Genomic DNA, 15,514 nt, shown 5'->3' on the forward strand with positions numbered 1-15,514 from the left:
TAGTGGCGGAGCGTCAGTACTGCAGCGACCGGGACTCTGGGGCGCTGCACTCCCCCCCGGTTAAATCCAGTACTCCCGGACTGGGAAGAAAGCAACAATACATGTCAGCAAAAGACATACAAAATTTTGAAATGCAATGAACAAGTAAATATAACAGTGCTTCCCTTTATGGGAGGTGAGGACTCTTGAATGTTACAAACAAAACATGGTTAAATATTTTAAATAACATACTATAAATAACTTCTATTACCCAGCCAGGTATTCTACTAGGTGCAAATTCTGAACAATAATTTAACTTTTCCTTTAAGGACGTGTAAGCTGAACCCACTAAAGGCTGACTATAAAACTCTAAAATATAAATTAACTTTTTCTTTATTTCTCTTTTTCTAAGTGCAACATTCTTCTTTTTACTCTCTGATTTTTCATAGGACCGCCTGTCTATCTGCCCAGGCCTACTGCCTCTTTTCTTAGTACAGGATCAATGAGCCATATCTTCATGGCTCTCAGGAGGACTCACTATCTAACCCCTACGGGTTTACTTTACTGAAATTCGGCTTTCAACTCTTTCCTGTCCTCAATCTCTAGCAACATTATCAAACATTCTCTATAACTATCTAGCTAACTACATATTACTTCTATGTAAAACATTATTACTATCTACTTTCTTTAAGGCAACATTATACTTTAAGTACAACTAGTGAACCTTCCCTTTAAGAGGGAACCAAGTCTCTTTGAGGTAATGCAGACTCTCTCTATCTGCAAGTCCAGTTAAGGCAAGAGCGTCCATGCTGTACTCAGGAACAGTCTCTTCAAAAAGCTCTCTCCTTTGTAAAACCAGTAAAGGGCACCTTTAAGAAGGTGCAAACTATTTACAATACAGTTTGTGAACCATTCACCATCCATGATTCGGCAGTCTTTGTAACATGGATGAACAAAAGCAAAAATAAAAACAAGAGCAAAAATAAAAAGCAATAGGGATCCCCGGTAAACAAAGGGATCCCTTTAAGAATAACCCTGATCGGGTATTAGAAGCAAAAAGCAGGGAAACAAACAATCAACTATTTACATACTCGTGGTTCCGAGGTTTTCATCCTTACAGGAGGTTACACTGCATCAGCTGGTGGCGGACTGTTATGAACTGGTGGCCTAGGAGCAGCATGGGACGTACTCTGGAGAAGGTGGTACCTGTACTGACCGCAGACCCTGAACTTAACACCGCAACTAGAAGTAGCCGTGGAATGTACCTGTCACTCCTAGACATCTCGACACAGCCGGAGGACTAATTACCCTGTTGTGATTTTGCTTTTTGCTCCCTCTAGTGGTCATTAGTGATTTGACTCTGGAGCTTCTGTCTTTTCCTATATCCTCACCTGGGCCGTTAGTTCAGGGGCGTTGCTATATAAGCTCCCTGGACCTTCAGTTCAATGCCTGGCATCGTTGAAATCAGAGCTAATCTGTTGTGCTCTTGTCCTATGATCCTGGTTCCTGTATTTCAAGCTAAGTCTGTTCCTTGCTTTTTGCTTTTGTTTTGTTTGGTATTTTTGTCCAGCTTGTTCCAATCTGTATCTTGACCTTTGCTGGAAGCTCTAGGGGGCTGGTGTCCTCCCCCCGGACCGTTAGACGGTTCGGGGGTTCTTGAATCTCCAGCGTGGATTTTTATAGGGTTTTTGTTGACCAGATAAGTTATCTTGCTATATTCTGCTATTAGTAAGCTGGCCTCTCTTTGCTGAACCTGGTTCATTTCTGTGTTTGTCATTTCCTCTTACCTCACCGTTATTATTTGTGGGGGGCTTGTATCTTGCTTTGGGGTCCCTTTCTCTGGAGGCAAGAGAGGTCTTTGTTTTCTTCTCCTAGGGGTAGTTAGATTCTCCGGCTGGCGCGAGTCATCTAGCGATCCGTAGGCATGATCCCCGGCTACTTCTAGTGTTGGCGTTAGGAGTAGCTATTTGGTCAACCCAGTTACCACAGCCCTATGAGCTGGATTTTTGAATCTCGCAGACTTACACGTTCCTCTGAGACCCTGTCCACTGGGGTCATAACAGTATGCCAGGCCAGTATTAAATGTTTAATGCATTGCAGAAGTGGGATTATAAGAAAGAAAATTTTGAGTTTTTTTTTTTTCCTCTCTCATTTTTTTTTTTCTTTTCCCCTTTACCTCAGAGTGGCTTAAGCTTGCTGCAGACATGAATGTCCAGACCTTGATTACAAGTGTGGACCAGCTTGCCGCTCGTGTGCAGGGTATACAAGATTATGTTACCAGAAATCCTAGGTCTGAACCCAAGATTCCGATTCCTGAACTGTTTTCAGGAGACCGATTTAAGTTTAGGAATTTCAGGAATAATTGTAAATTGTTTTTGTCCCTGAAACCTTGTTCGTCTGGAGACTCTGCTCAACAAGTAAAAATTGTTATTTCCTTCTTACGGGGTGACCCTCAAGATTGGGCTTTTTCGTTGGCGCCAGGAGATCCGGCATTGGCTGATATTGATGCGTTTTTTCTGGCGCTCGGTTTACTTTATGAGGAACCCAATCTTGAGATTCAGGCAGAGAAAGCCTTGCTGGCTATGTCTCAGGGCCAGGACGAGGCTGAGGTGTATTGCCAAAAATTTCGGAAATGGTCCGTGCTGACACATTGGAACGAGTGTGCACTGGCCGCTAATTTTAGAAATGGCCTTTCTGAGGCCATTAAGAATGTTATGGTGGGTTTTCCCATTCCCACAGGTCTGAATGATACCATGTCCCTGGCTATTCAAATTGACCGGCGGTTGCGGGAGCGCAAAACCGCAAATTCCCTCATGTTGTTGTCTGAACAGACACCTGATGTGATGCAATGTGATAGAAAAACCGCAAATTCCCTCATGGTGTTGTCTGAACGGACACCTGATTTGATGCAATGTGATAGAATCCTGACTAGAAATGAGAGGAAAATTCATAGACGCCGGAATGGCTTGTGCTACTACTGTGGTGATTCTACACATGTTATCTCAGCATGCTCTAAACGTATAGCTAAGGTTGTTAGTCCTGTCACCGTTGGTAATTTGCATCCTAAGTTTATTCTGTCTGTAACTTTGATTTGCTCACTGTCATCTTATCCTGTCATGGCGTTTGTAGATTCAGGTGCTGCCCTGAGTCTTATGGATCTCTCATTTGCTAAGCGCTGTGGTTTTATTCTTGAACCATTAGAAAATCCTATCCCTCTTAGGGGTATTGATGCTACGCCATTAGCAGAAAATAAACCGCAGTATTGGACACAGGTTACCATGTGCATGACTCCTGAACACCGCGAGGTGATACGTTTTCTCGTTCTACATAAAATGCATGATTTGGTTGTTTTGGGGCTGCCATGGTTACAGACCCATAATCCAGTCCTTGACTGGAAGGCTATGTCAGTGTCTAGTTGGGGCTGTCGTGGTATTCATGAGGATTCCCTGCCTGTGTCTATTGCTTCTTCTACGCCTTCGGAAGTTCCGGAGTATTTGTCTGATTATCAGGATGTCTTTAGCGAGTCCAGGTCCAGTGCATTGCCTCCTCATAGGGAATGTGACTGTGCAATAGATTTGATTCCAGGCAGTAAATTTCCTAAGGGAAGACTTTTTAATCTGTCGATACCTGAACATACCGCTATGCGTTCATATATCAAGGAGTCTCTGGAGAAAGGACACATCCGTCCGTCTTCTTCCCCTCTTGGTGCGGGATTCTTTTTTGTGGCTAAAAAGGACGGATCTTTGAGGCCTTGTATTGACTATCGGCTTTTAAATAAGATCACTGTCAAATTTCAGTATCCTTTGCCGCTGTTGTCTGACTTGTTTGCCCGGATTAAAGGTGCCAAGTGGTTTACCAAGATAGACCTTCGTGGTGCGTACAACCTTGTGCGCATTAAGCAAGGGGATGAATGGAAAACCGCATTCAATACGCCCGAAGGTCATTTTGAGTACTTGGTGATGCCTTTTGGGCTCTCTAATGCCCCTTCAGTTTTTCAGTCCTTTATGCATGACATTTTCCGGAACTATCTGGATAAATTTTTGATCGTTTATCTGGATGATATTCTGGTTTTTTCTGATAATTGGGACTCGCATGTGGAGCAGGTCAGGATGGTCTTTAAAATTTTGCGTGAAAATTCTTTGTTTGTCAAGGGCTCAAAGTGTCTTTTTGGTGTACAGAAGGTTCCCTTTTTGGGGTTCATTTTTTCCCCTTCTGCTGTGGAGATGGACCCAGTCAAGGTCCGAGCTATTCTTGATTGGACTCAGCCCTCGTCAGTTAAGAGTCTTCAGAAGTTCTTGGGTTTCGCTAACTTCTACCGTCGTTTTATCGCTAACTTTTCTAGCATTGTGAAACCTTTGACGGATATGACCAAGAAGGGCTCCGATGTGGTTAATTGGGCTCCTGCTGCCGTGGAGGCTTTCCAGGAGTTGAAACGTCGGTTTACTTCGGCGCCTGTTTTGTGCCAGCCTGATGTCTCGCTTCCCTTTCAGGTTGAGGTGGATGCTTCAGAGATTGGAGCAGGGGCCGTTTTGTCGCAGAGAGACCCTGGTTGCTCTGTTATGAGACCTTGCGCCTTTTTCTCTAGGAAGTTTTCGCCTGCTGAGCGAAATTATGATGTGGGCAATCGGGAGTTGTTGGCCATGAAATGGGCATTTGAGGAGTGGCGTCATTGGCTCGAGGGTGCTAAGCATCGTGTGGTGGTCTTGACTGATCACAAAAATCTGATGTATCTCGAGTCTGCTAAACGCCTGAATCCTAGACAGGCCCGCTGGTCATTGTTTTTCTCCCGTTTTGACTTTGTTGTCTCGTATTTACCAGGTTCAAAAAATGTGAAGGCCGATGCTCTTTCCAGGAGCTTTGTGCCTGATGCTCCTGGAGTCGCTGAACCTGTTGGTATTCTTAAGGATGGTATTATCTTGTCAGCTATTTCTCCTGATCTGCGACGTGTGTTGCAGAGATTTCAGGCTGATAGGCCTGATTCTTGTCCACCTGACAGACTGTTTGTGCCTGATAAGTGGACCAGCAGAGTCATTTCCGAGGTTCATTCCTCGGTGTTGGCAGGTCACCCAGGAATTTTTGGCACCAGAGATCTGGTGGCCAGATCCTTTTGGTGGCCTTCCTTGTCTAGGGATGTGCGGTCATTTGTACAGTCCTGTGGGACTTGTGCTCGAGCTAAGCCTTGCTGTTCTCGTGCCAGCGGGTTGCTCTTGCCCTTGCCTGTCCCTAAGAGACCTTGGACACATATCTCCATGGATTTCATTTCTGATCTTCCGGTGTCTCAAGGCATGTCTGTTATCTGGGTGATATGTGATCGCTTCTCCAAGATGGTCCATTTGGTTCCTTTGCCTAAGCTGCCTTCCTCTTCCGATCTGGTTCCTGTGTTTTTCCAGAATGTGGTTCGTTTGCACGGCATCCCTGAGAATATTGTGTCAGACAGAGGATCCCAGTTCGTTTCCAGATTCTGGCGATCCTTTTGTAGTAGGATGGGCATTGACTTGTCGTTTTCGTCTGCTTTCCATCCTCAGACTAATGGACAGACGGAGCGAACTAATCAGACTTTGGAGGCTTATTTGAGGTGTTTTGTCTCTGCTGATCAGGACGATTGGGTGACCTTCTTGCCGTTGGCTGAGTTTGCCCTTAATAATCGGGCTAGTTCCGCCACCTTGGTTTCGCCGTTTTTCTGCAACTCTGGTTTCCACCCTCGTTTTTCTTCGGGTCATGTGGAACCTTCTGACTGCCCTGGGGTGGATTCTGTGGTGGATAGGTTGCTGTGGATCTGGAATCTTGTGGTGGACAACTTGAAGTTGTCACAGGAGAGGGCTCAGCGCTTTGCCAACCGCCGCCGCGGTGTGGGTCCCCGACTACGTGTTGGGGATTTGGTGTGGCTTTCTTCCCGCTTTGTTCCTATGAAGGTTTCCTCTCCCAAATTTAAACCTCGTTTTATTGGTCCTTACAAGATATTGGAAATCCTTAATCCTGTATCCTTTCGCCTGGATCTTCCTGTGTCGTTTGCTATCCACAACGTGTTTCATAGGTCCTTGTTGCAGCGGTACGTTGTGCCTGTGGTTCCTTCTGCTGAGCCTCCTGCTCCGGTGTTGGTTGAGGGCGAGTTGGAGTACGTGGTGGAGAAGATCTTGGATTCTCGTCTCTCCAGGCGGAGGCTTCAGTACCTGGTCAAGTGGAAGGGCTATGGTAAGGAAGATAATTCCTGGGTGGTCGCCTCTGATGTTCATGCGGCCGATTTAGTTCGTGCCTTTCACGCCGCTCGTCCTGATCGCCCTGGTGGTCGTGGTGAGGGTTCGGTGACCCCTCACTAAGGGGGGGGGTACTGTTGTGATTTTGCTTTTTGCTCCCTCTAGTGGTCATTAGTGATTTGACTCTGGAGCTTCTGTCTTTTCCTATATCCTCACCTGGGCCGTTAGTTCAGGGGCGTTGCTATATAAGCTCCCTGGACCTTCAGTTCAATGCCTGGCATCGTTGAAATCAGAGCTAATCTGTTGTGCTCTTGTCCTATGATCCTGGTTCCTGTATTTCAAGCTAAGTCTGTTCCTTGCTTTTTGCTTTTGTTTTGTATTTTTGTCCAGCTTGTTCCAATCTGTATCTTGACCTTTGCTGGAAGCTCTAGGGGGCTGGTGTTCTCCCCCCGGACCGTTAGACGGTTCGGGGGTTCTTGAATCTCCAGCGTGGATTTTTATAGGGTTTTTGTTGACCAGATAAGTTATCTTGCTATATTCTGCTATTAGTAAGCTGGCCTCTCTTTGCTGAACCTGGTTCATTTCTGTGTTTGTCATTTCCTCTTACCTCACCGTTATTATTTGTGGGGGGCTTGTATCTTGCTTTGGGGTCCCTTTCTCTGGAGGCAAGAGAGGTCTTTGTTTTCTTCTCCTAGGGGTAGTTAGATTCTCCGGCTGGCGCGAGTCATCTAGCGATCCGTAGGCATGATCCCCGGCTACTTCTAGTGTTGGCGTTAGGAGTAGCTATTTGGTCAACCCAGTTACCACAGCCCTATGAGCTGGATTTTTGAATCTCGCAGACTTACACGTTCCTCTGAGACCCTGTCCACTGGGGTCATAACATTACCCCTAGAGATAGAAAGGGAAAAACTATCTTGCCTCAGAGAAAATCCTCCACAAAGGATAGACAGACCCCCACAAATATTGACTGTGAGAAGAGAGGGAAATAACATACGCAGACTGAAATCAGGATTTAGCAAAGGAGGCAAATTCTAGCTCAATAGAAAGAATAGGACAGAGTACTATGCGGTCAGTATTAAAACACTAGAAAATATCCACCACAGAAAATACAAAACTCCACAACTAACTAAAGGCATGGAGGGTATATCTGCATCTCCAGAGATACCAGCTTGGCTAAACAAATCCTTATACAGACCAAGCTGGACAAGACAAAACATGGAAGGTAACTAGAACGAACAGGCCCACAGCATGTGGACTGCAGAAAACAAAGCCAGCACTTATCTTGTTGAAATGATAAGCAAGCAAGAGAGACCAGGCAGGGAAGTGAATCCTCCAGAAAACGATGGACAACTGGCACTAACTAAAGGGTCAAGCAAGACTAAATAGCCCAGTCAGACTTGCAATAAGTGGACACACCTAATGACTGCTGTGATCCAAAGACAGCAGCACTACCACTTATAACCACCGGAGGGAGCCCAAGAGCAGAATTCACAACAGCGGACACTCTCCGGCCGGTAAGGCTGCGGTCCTCTGTCCTCGGCGGATGCAGGATCGGTATCATTGGTTGGTCTCCCAGGCGCGGTCAGATCACCTGGTGTCTGGATTCGAATGTCAGCTGTGGTTGCAAGTTCAGTAGCGGTGATAATACACACCGTGGCGACAGTAGTAGCGTTTGTCAAATCAGGGTTAGTGGTAGTCGGAAAAGCAGGTGGCTCTACTGCCGGCTCGCATCGTTGGACGTCTCGAGCGCACCACCCCTGCGCACTCCGGTGGCGAGTGTAGGTCACCTGGTCCCCTTTACATGGTAGCTGATTGTCATATCTATTGAGGGATGGGGTTTTCACATTGTAGTTGGTAAAGAAGATTTCAGTCGGCAGTCCCGGTTCTCGTATAGAGCCCCAACCCCGCTTCGAGTGAAAGGCTAGTACAGTCCCCTGCCTTACCGAGTTCCTCTTATTATGTTCAGTCTTTGGTCTTTGTACTCTTGGTGGGTCATTTGGTTCTGTCTCTTTTTGGTTTTGCCATTGTAGAATTAAGCATTGCTTATACTGTTCCCAGGTGAGCGCAGCAATGCTGAGGCCCTCCTGCCTGGCCCCGTCCGGCCCAATCCGTGGAGTGTCCGATTGGAAGATCACCCCCTCTGAGCTCACATCTAGCGGTTTCCCGATCGTTGTTGGTAACGGAGGCACCAGCTTCTCCATCGTGCCTTGGGTTATCACTACCAGCTCAGCGGTGAAAACTCGGTTACTGTCGGGCTGGGGAGCGGTCACGGGAGCAGGATCGGTCGGGGGAGCAGGGACGCTTTCCATACCTGCGTCTGATGTGGTTCCACCGATGCCGATGTGGTCCGTTGACGAGGACACTGGAATCGGCTGCAGCCTGGACTGCGGTTCCTCCAAGGCGACCCTCTCGCTCGGCTCTGACTTCCGTGGCTTCACAGTGGCTGGCTCCGCGTTCGGGATAGGCTGGCTCGGCTCCGCCGCCTGTAGCTCCGAGAGGTCTGGATCCTCCAGCTGCGGTGGGTTCGGGTCCGTCTCCGGTGGGCGAGGACAGGCCGGGATCACTTCGCCGTCGCTCTGGGACTCGCTGGTCGCCATCCCTGCTCCGGGATCTTCGGCGGCACATGCACGTTGCCCCTCCATTTTCTGAGGGCGTAGCTTCTTCTTCCTTTCGTTCCCGCTGTTGCAAATCAAGGGGCGGTTCTCCTCTGCTTCTGGGCAGGTCTTCATCTCGCAACAGTAGTCGGAGGGGGCGGCCGCTGCTTCTGGCGCCATTTTGATAGTCTCCTCCCATGGCACGCCCTTCTTCTTCTTCTGCGCTCCCCGTGGCGCTGCAATGGCGGCGGTTTTGGCGGGAACTTTTGGCGGCAAGTGGCAATCCACAGTCTTTGCAATAAATCACAGTTCAAGCACAATTCAATCACAGTTCCAAGGCAGACATGACCTGATTCTTCAGACTTAAGTAGATCCTGTTCGTGACGCCAAGTTGGAGCGCCCCCAGACGCAAGGCCGCGGGGTACTCGGTACCGGGCCTCTCTGTCTCAGTTCTGGGGTGGTCACGGTGGCTAGACCCGGTCCATGACCCTGCTAAGGGGCGTCCAATGAAAGGTGTGATGGTGGTGCGTGATGCAAGGCGCGATGAATAACGAGGACACAGGGTTGCAGTCTCTTTACCTCTTTACTGAAGGCTTCAGGATCCGCAATCCAGAGTACTGCTAACAGGGCTGGCTGAGACCGGCCTGTCCGAAGGCACATCCAGAATTCAGATATAAGAAAAAACGAGGGCACTCACCAGTCTTCACAGGATTCAAAACTTTATTGGTAATATTTCCAGGTAAAATCCATAGTCGGAGCTAATTGAGCCGCAGCTCGTGTGAGCAGGGGAGAACCAGGACCCCTGGTCTTTCACATCCAGAGTTCCCTTTGCAGGTGGAAATCAGTGCCTACCTTCTAGCGCCTGTGTGTTGTAGTACCTCCTTTGCTGAGCACCACTGGATAGTCCTCACAACTGTTGTGTCTGTTTCTGATGTTCTTCCTCACAACTCGTATCTGTTCTGATGTTCTTCTCCGTCCCCCAGATGATATGGATAGGACGCACCCGTATGACGGGTAGGCCTGGAGTTCTTCCGGGACCCTAGCGTCGCCCCTCTCCCACAATTGCCCCCTATGTCTGCTTAGGTGTTTTAGGTGAGACAGCCAACCTAGAATTAACTGTCCTGCCGCTGTTTGAAGTAATGCTTGGAGCCCAATACTTCCTCAGTGTTCCGGTCACCGGCTACGTGCCTCAGTAGGATGTTGCCATGATCTTAAGGCACGACTCCTACTGGCTTTATCTCCTTTTTTTGCTGCGATCTCGTTTCTCACTTCTCCACAATAAACCTCGCTTCGTTTCCTTTCTTAGGATGCCACCGCAACGGGTGCAGGAGCGGCTCCGTAATGTTCTGTTCTGTTCGCTAGGTCACTGTCAGGATCCCACCCCTGACAGAGACCCCCCCTGAATCTTCCCCCGCAACACCCTCTGCCACAGGATGTTGCCTGGATCCAACCCAGTCAGCTTCTGACTAACTTCCTATCCAGACCCCAGTTTTACCAGATTGTGAGGAGTGGCCTAATACATAGAACCCTTTGCTCCCCCTGGTGGCCAGAGTGTGAAGTGTAATGTGTGACTGTGATACCTGGTCACGTGAACTCCTTAAGTGCCCTCAGACGTACCATCACTCCCCTTAGTGGCGGAGCGTCAGTACTGCAACGACCAGGACTCTGGGGCGCTGCAGAAGCATCATATATGGGGCCTGTCACGGATCCCTACTCTGTGGTGTAACTAATTCGTCACTTACCCGCTCTCAGCACGTGACTTGGGGTTGTGCCTGCAAGGGTTAATCTATCTCCCCACTCTCAGTCCAGCATTCAACCTCTGTTCTATGCTGTAATGGGAGCATAAATCACACACTGACCCAGGCCACACACCCGCTCATACATGCTGCCACCACTCACCGACTACACGGGCGATGAGTCCCGAAATATTAATACTAGTAATGTCTACTACTCACAAGGCTCACACACCTTAGGCTATGGATCCTTTTAGAACATTCAAGGTTCAACTTGTTAAAGTTTTATACTTTAATACAGAAAAGGTTCAGTGCTTACAGTAAGAAAAGTTATAAAAATCTGATAATAAAAAGACATACAACTTATGCAAAACAGTATAAAAATAAACAGGAGAGACTTACAGAAATCATCTAACTGCTAGTCTGCTTTCTGCTCCTTGAGGGTAGGATGAATGTAGGTTGGATCACACCAGCACGGCCGCCCCCATTATGTGAACACGTTTTTTAGGTATCAGGTCTACTTAATAGCTTTGGTCTGGAGGTCAGGTTTCTAGACCAGCCCCTCAGATTAATATCATAACTGCTTGTTTTTTGATTGGACCACGGCCACGCCCCCAATGAATATATTATTTTCTCTTGAGATCCTTTGTGTAACAGCTGTCACAGAGATACTATCAGGCCGTAATTAACATCTCTCTTCCAAGAGCTAGGAGGTGTCAAATGTTACCTTTCTTTTTGGCTTCCAGCAAGACCCCCTGGTGAGATTGGGGACAGAAGTCTACTTGTCCCAGGAAAATACATATTAACACCTGGATGTGACATGCAGCCCCTCAAGACAGATGTTACATTATTGCCAGTGACACAATAAATCTATACATAGTCCACTGCACACATATATATATATATATATATATATATATATATATATATATATATATATATATATATATATATATGTATTTCACCACAGGGCCCATTTTATATGGAGCATTATATGGGGCCTTCATACACTGAAGCATCATATATGGGGCCCATTATATATGGACCATTATATGCCTCTTCATACACTGAAGAATCATATATTGGACCCATTATATATGAAACATTATATGGGCCATTCATACACTGAAGCATCATATATGGGGCCCATTTTATATGGAGCATTATATGGGGCCTTCATACACTGAAGCATCATATATGGGGCCCATTATATATGGACCATTATATGCCTCTTCATACACTGAAGAATCATATATTGGACCCATTATATATGAAACATTATATGGGCCATTCATACACTGAAGCATCATATATGGGGCCCATTTTATATGGAGCATTATATGGGCCCTTCATACACTGAAGAATCATATATTGGACCCATTATATATGTTGCATTATATGGGCTCTTCATATACTGGAGAATCATATATTTGGCCCATTACATATGGAGCATTATATGTGGCTCATCATACACATACACTGGAGCATCATATACTGGAGCATCATATATGGGAATAAAAAAGGGGAGAAGCCAGCGCTGCTTAGGGTCAGAACGCAATACATAAAGTGCACATGCACATATTGATTTCTAACTGTATTTCAAAATGAGACATTTAGCAAACAATTGATCAATTCTTTGAGCCACCCCACCACGCCAAGGCATTCTCATAATGGGGCAGTCCTACTCTACAATTTTTATATAAGCAGCGCTGGCTTCTCCCATTTTTTATCATCATATATGGGGCCCATTATATATACAGCATTATATGGGGCCCATCATATACTGCAGTATCATATGGGGCCCATTACATATGGAGCATCATATGGGGCCCATTATATATGGAGCATTATATGGGGCCTATTCTGTATGAGCAATATATGGGGCCCATCATATACTGTATGAAGCATTATATGGGACTCATTATTCTGTATAGAGCACTATGTGATGGAGACAGTTTAGGGAATAACAAGAGAACAGTAAGGCTGGTGGCCCAAACCTCCTCACCTCTAGAGGTACCTTTTGGGAGCAAGGATAATTAGGGCCCCAGTCCTAGTGACAGTTCTGTACTCCTTTCCGTAATCACATACAGTCACTACGGGACAGCTCCAGTGTCCAGTAAAATATTGTAAAGTAGACAACACTACTCCCTCAAAGACAAGAATAGACACAATGCCCCCTTCCTTCTTCAACCTCTTACATTGTAAACAATAAGGACAAGACCGCAGTAGACTGTACAGAATTCATGAAACAAACCCTTTACGTACAGTAGGTATTGGGATAATTGCATACATGGTGTGTATGGTTGGTATATGATGATATGTGTATATATGTTGTATGCAAATTGTCACTTCAGAGAGGAAGAGGACTAGAACTCTAGCGCCACCTACTGGAAGTAGCAATCCTAAAAGTTAATATCAACCCTTTAACGAGCCTTGTCACATGACTTACGCTGGCATCACCCTAGCAGTATTTGGTCATTATTTTACATCAGTATTTGTAAGCCAAAACCAGGAGTGGAACAATTAGAGGAAAAGTATAATAGAAACATCTGCGCCACTTCTGTATTTATCACCCACTCCTGGTTTTGACTTACAAATACTGATGTAAAATACTGACCAAATACTGCTAGTGTGACGGCAGCCTTAGGATAAAAGCCAAAACCAGAATCTCAATTTGCAGGCACTGCGTTTCGGGGTACTGCCCTTCATCAGTGCAAAGTGTGAGATCTGGTTTGGGTGGGTGAGTAGCGCCTGACCGTGATCCAAGGGGTAACGTTTCTCCTTGCACAACCAAATCTCACACTTTGCACTGGCGAGGGGCAGTACCCCGAAACACAGTGTCTGCAAATTGAGATTCTGGTTTTGTTTTTTATCCTAAGTCATGTGACAAGGCTCGTTAGAATCGATATTGACTGTTAGGATTGCTACTTCCAATAGGTGGCACTAGAGTTCTAGTCCTCTTCCTCTCTGAAGAGACAATTTGCCCTGTGTGCCCCCTCCCCCTGTATACCCTCTGCCCTGGGTGGTCCCCTGTACACCCTCTGCCCTGGGTGGCCCCCTGTATACCCTCTGCCCTGGGTGGCCCCCTATATTCCTTCTGTTCTGTGTGGCCCCCTGTATACTCTCTGCCCTGGGTGGCTTCCTGTATACCCTCTGCCCTGGGTGGCCCCCTGTATACCCTCAGTTCTCTGTGGCCCCCTGTATACCCTCTGCCCTGGGTGGCCCCCTATATTCCCTCTGTTCTGTGTGGCCCCCTGTATAATCTCTGCCCTGGGTGGCTCCCTGCATATTCTCTGCCCTGGGTGGCCCCCTATATTCCCTCTGTTCTGTGTGGCCCCCTGTATACCCTCTGCCCTGGGTGGCCCCCTATATTCCCTCTGTTCTGTGTGGCCCCCTGTATACCCTCTGCCCTGGGTGGCTCCCTCTGTATACCCTCTGCCCTGTGTGCCCCCTCTGTATACTCTCTGCCCTGGGTGGCCCCCTGTATACCATCTGGCCTGGGTGGCCCCTTATATTCCCTCAGCTCTGTGTGACCCCCTGTATTCCCTCAGCTCTGTGTGGCCCCCTGTATACCCTCTGCCCTGGGTGGTCCCCTGTATTCCCTCTGCCCTGGGTGGCTCCCTGTATACCCTCTGCCCTGTGTGCCCCTTGTATACTCTCTGCCCTGGGTGGCCCCCTGTATACCCTCTGCCCTGGGTGGCCCCCTATATTCCCTCTGTTCTGTGTGGCCCCCTGTATACTCTCTGCCCTGGGTGGCCCCCTGTATACCCTCAGTTCTGTGTGGCCCCCTGTATAATCTCTGCCCTGGGTGGCCCCCTGTATATCCTCTGCCCTGGGTGGCCCCTGTATACCCTCTGCCCTGGATGGTCACTGTATTCCTTCAGTTCTGTGTGGCCCCCTGTACACCCTCTGCCCTGGGTGGTTCTCTGTATACCCTTTGTCCTGGGAGGCCCCCTGTATACCCTTTGCCCTGGGAGGCCCCCTGTATTCCCTCAGTTCTGTGTGGCCCCCTGTATAACCTCTGCCCTGGGTGGCCCCTGTATACCCTCTGCCCTGAATGGCCCCCTATATTCCCTCTGTTCTGTGTGGACCCCTGTATACCCTCTGCCCTGGGTGGCTCCCTGTATACCCTCTGCCCTGGATGGTCACTGTATTCCTTCAGTTCTGTGTGGCCCCCTGTATACCCTCTGCCCTGGGTGTCTCTCTGTATACCCTTTGCCCTGGGAGCAGGGGCGGATTATCAGAGGGTCAATATGGGCGGTAGCCCAGGGCCCAGTGGTGTGGGGGGGCCTTGGGCTACCGCACAGATTGACCCTCTGATAATCCGCCCGAGTACTGTGAATGCCCGCCGCATTTATGTGCCCCCGGACCCGATGGGCAGAGAGAGGGGGCCCGCATCAAGCCCCGTCTCATCTGCTCACCGGGCCCCTTCCGGCGCTGCGGCGGTTTCCTATTGACGTGCGGGCGCGCGCCCGCACGTCAATAGTTAACAACAGCCGCCAGCCAATTGGAGGCTGGCAGCTGAAGTCGGCCTCAGCGCACACGTCGCCGGCGTCTGACGTCATTGTCAGTCGCCGGCGAGTGTGCGCTGCTGGAGGGAGCTCGCCGCTGGAGCGCACAGGTCAGGTGAGGAGAACTCGTTTTTTTTTTGTTTTTTTTGCGAACGGCAATCCGGGGGGCCCAGGACAATATGCTGGAGACACTGGGGCAGATTGCTGGAGACACTGGGGCAGATTGCTGGACACACTGGGGCAATGCTGGAGACACTGGGGCAGATTGCTGGACACACTGGGGGCAATGCTGGAGACACTGGGGGCAATGCTGGAGACACTGGAGGCAACGCTGAAGACACTGGGGGCAATGCTGGAGACACTGGGGGCAATGCTGGACACACTGGGGGCAATGCTGGACACACTGGGGGGCAATGCTGGACACACTGGGGCAATGCTGGACACACTGGGGCAGATTGCTGGAGACACTCGGGGCAATGCTGGAGACACTGGGGGCAATGCTG

This window comes from Ranitomeya variabilis, chromosome 6 (assembly GCF_051348905.1).
Source record: "Ranitomeya variabilis isolate aRanVar5 chromosome 6, aRanVar5.hap1, whole genome shotgun sequence".
Lineage (NCBI taxonomy): Eukaryota > Metazoa > Chordata > Amphibia > Anura > Dendrobatidae > Ranitomeya > Ranitomeya variabilis.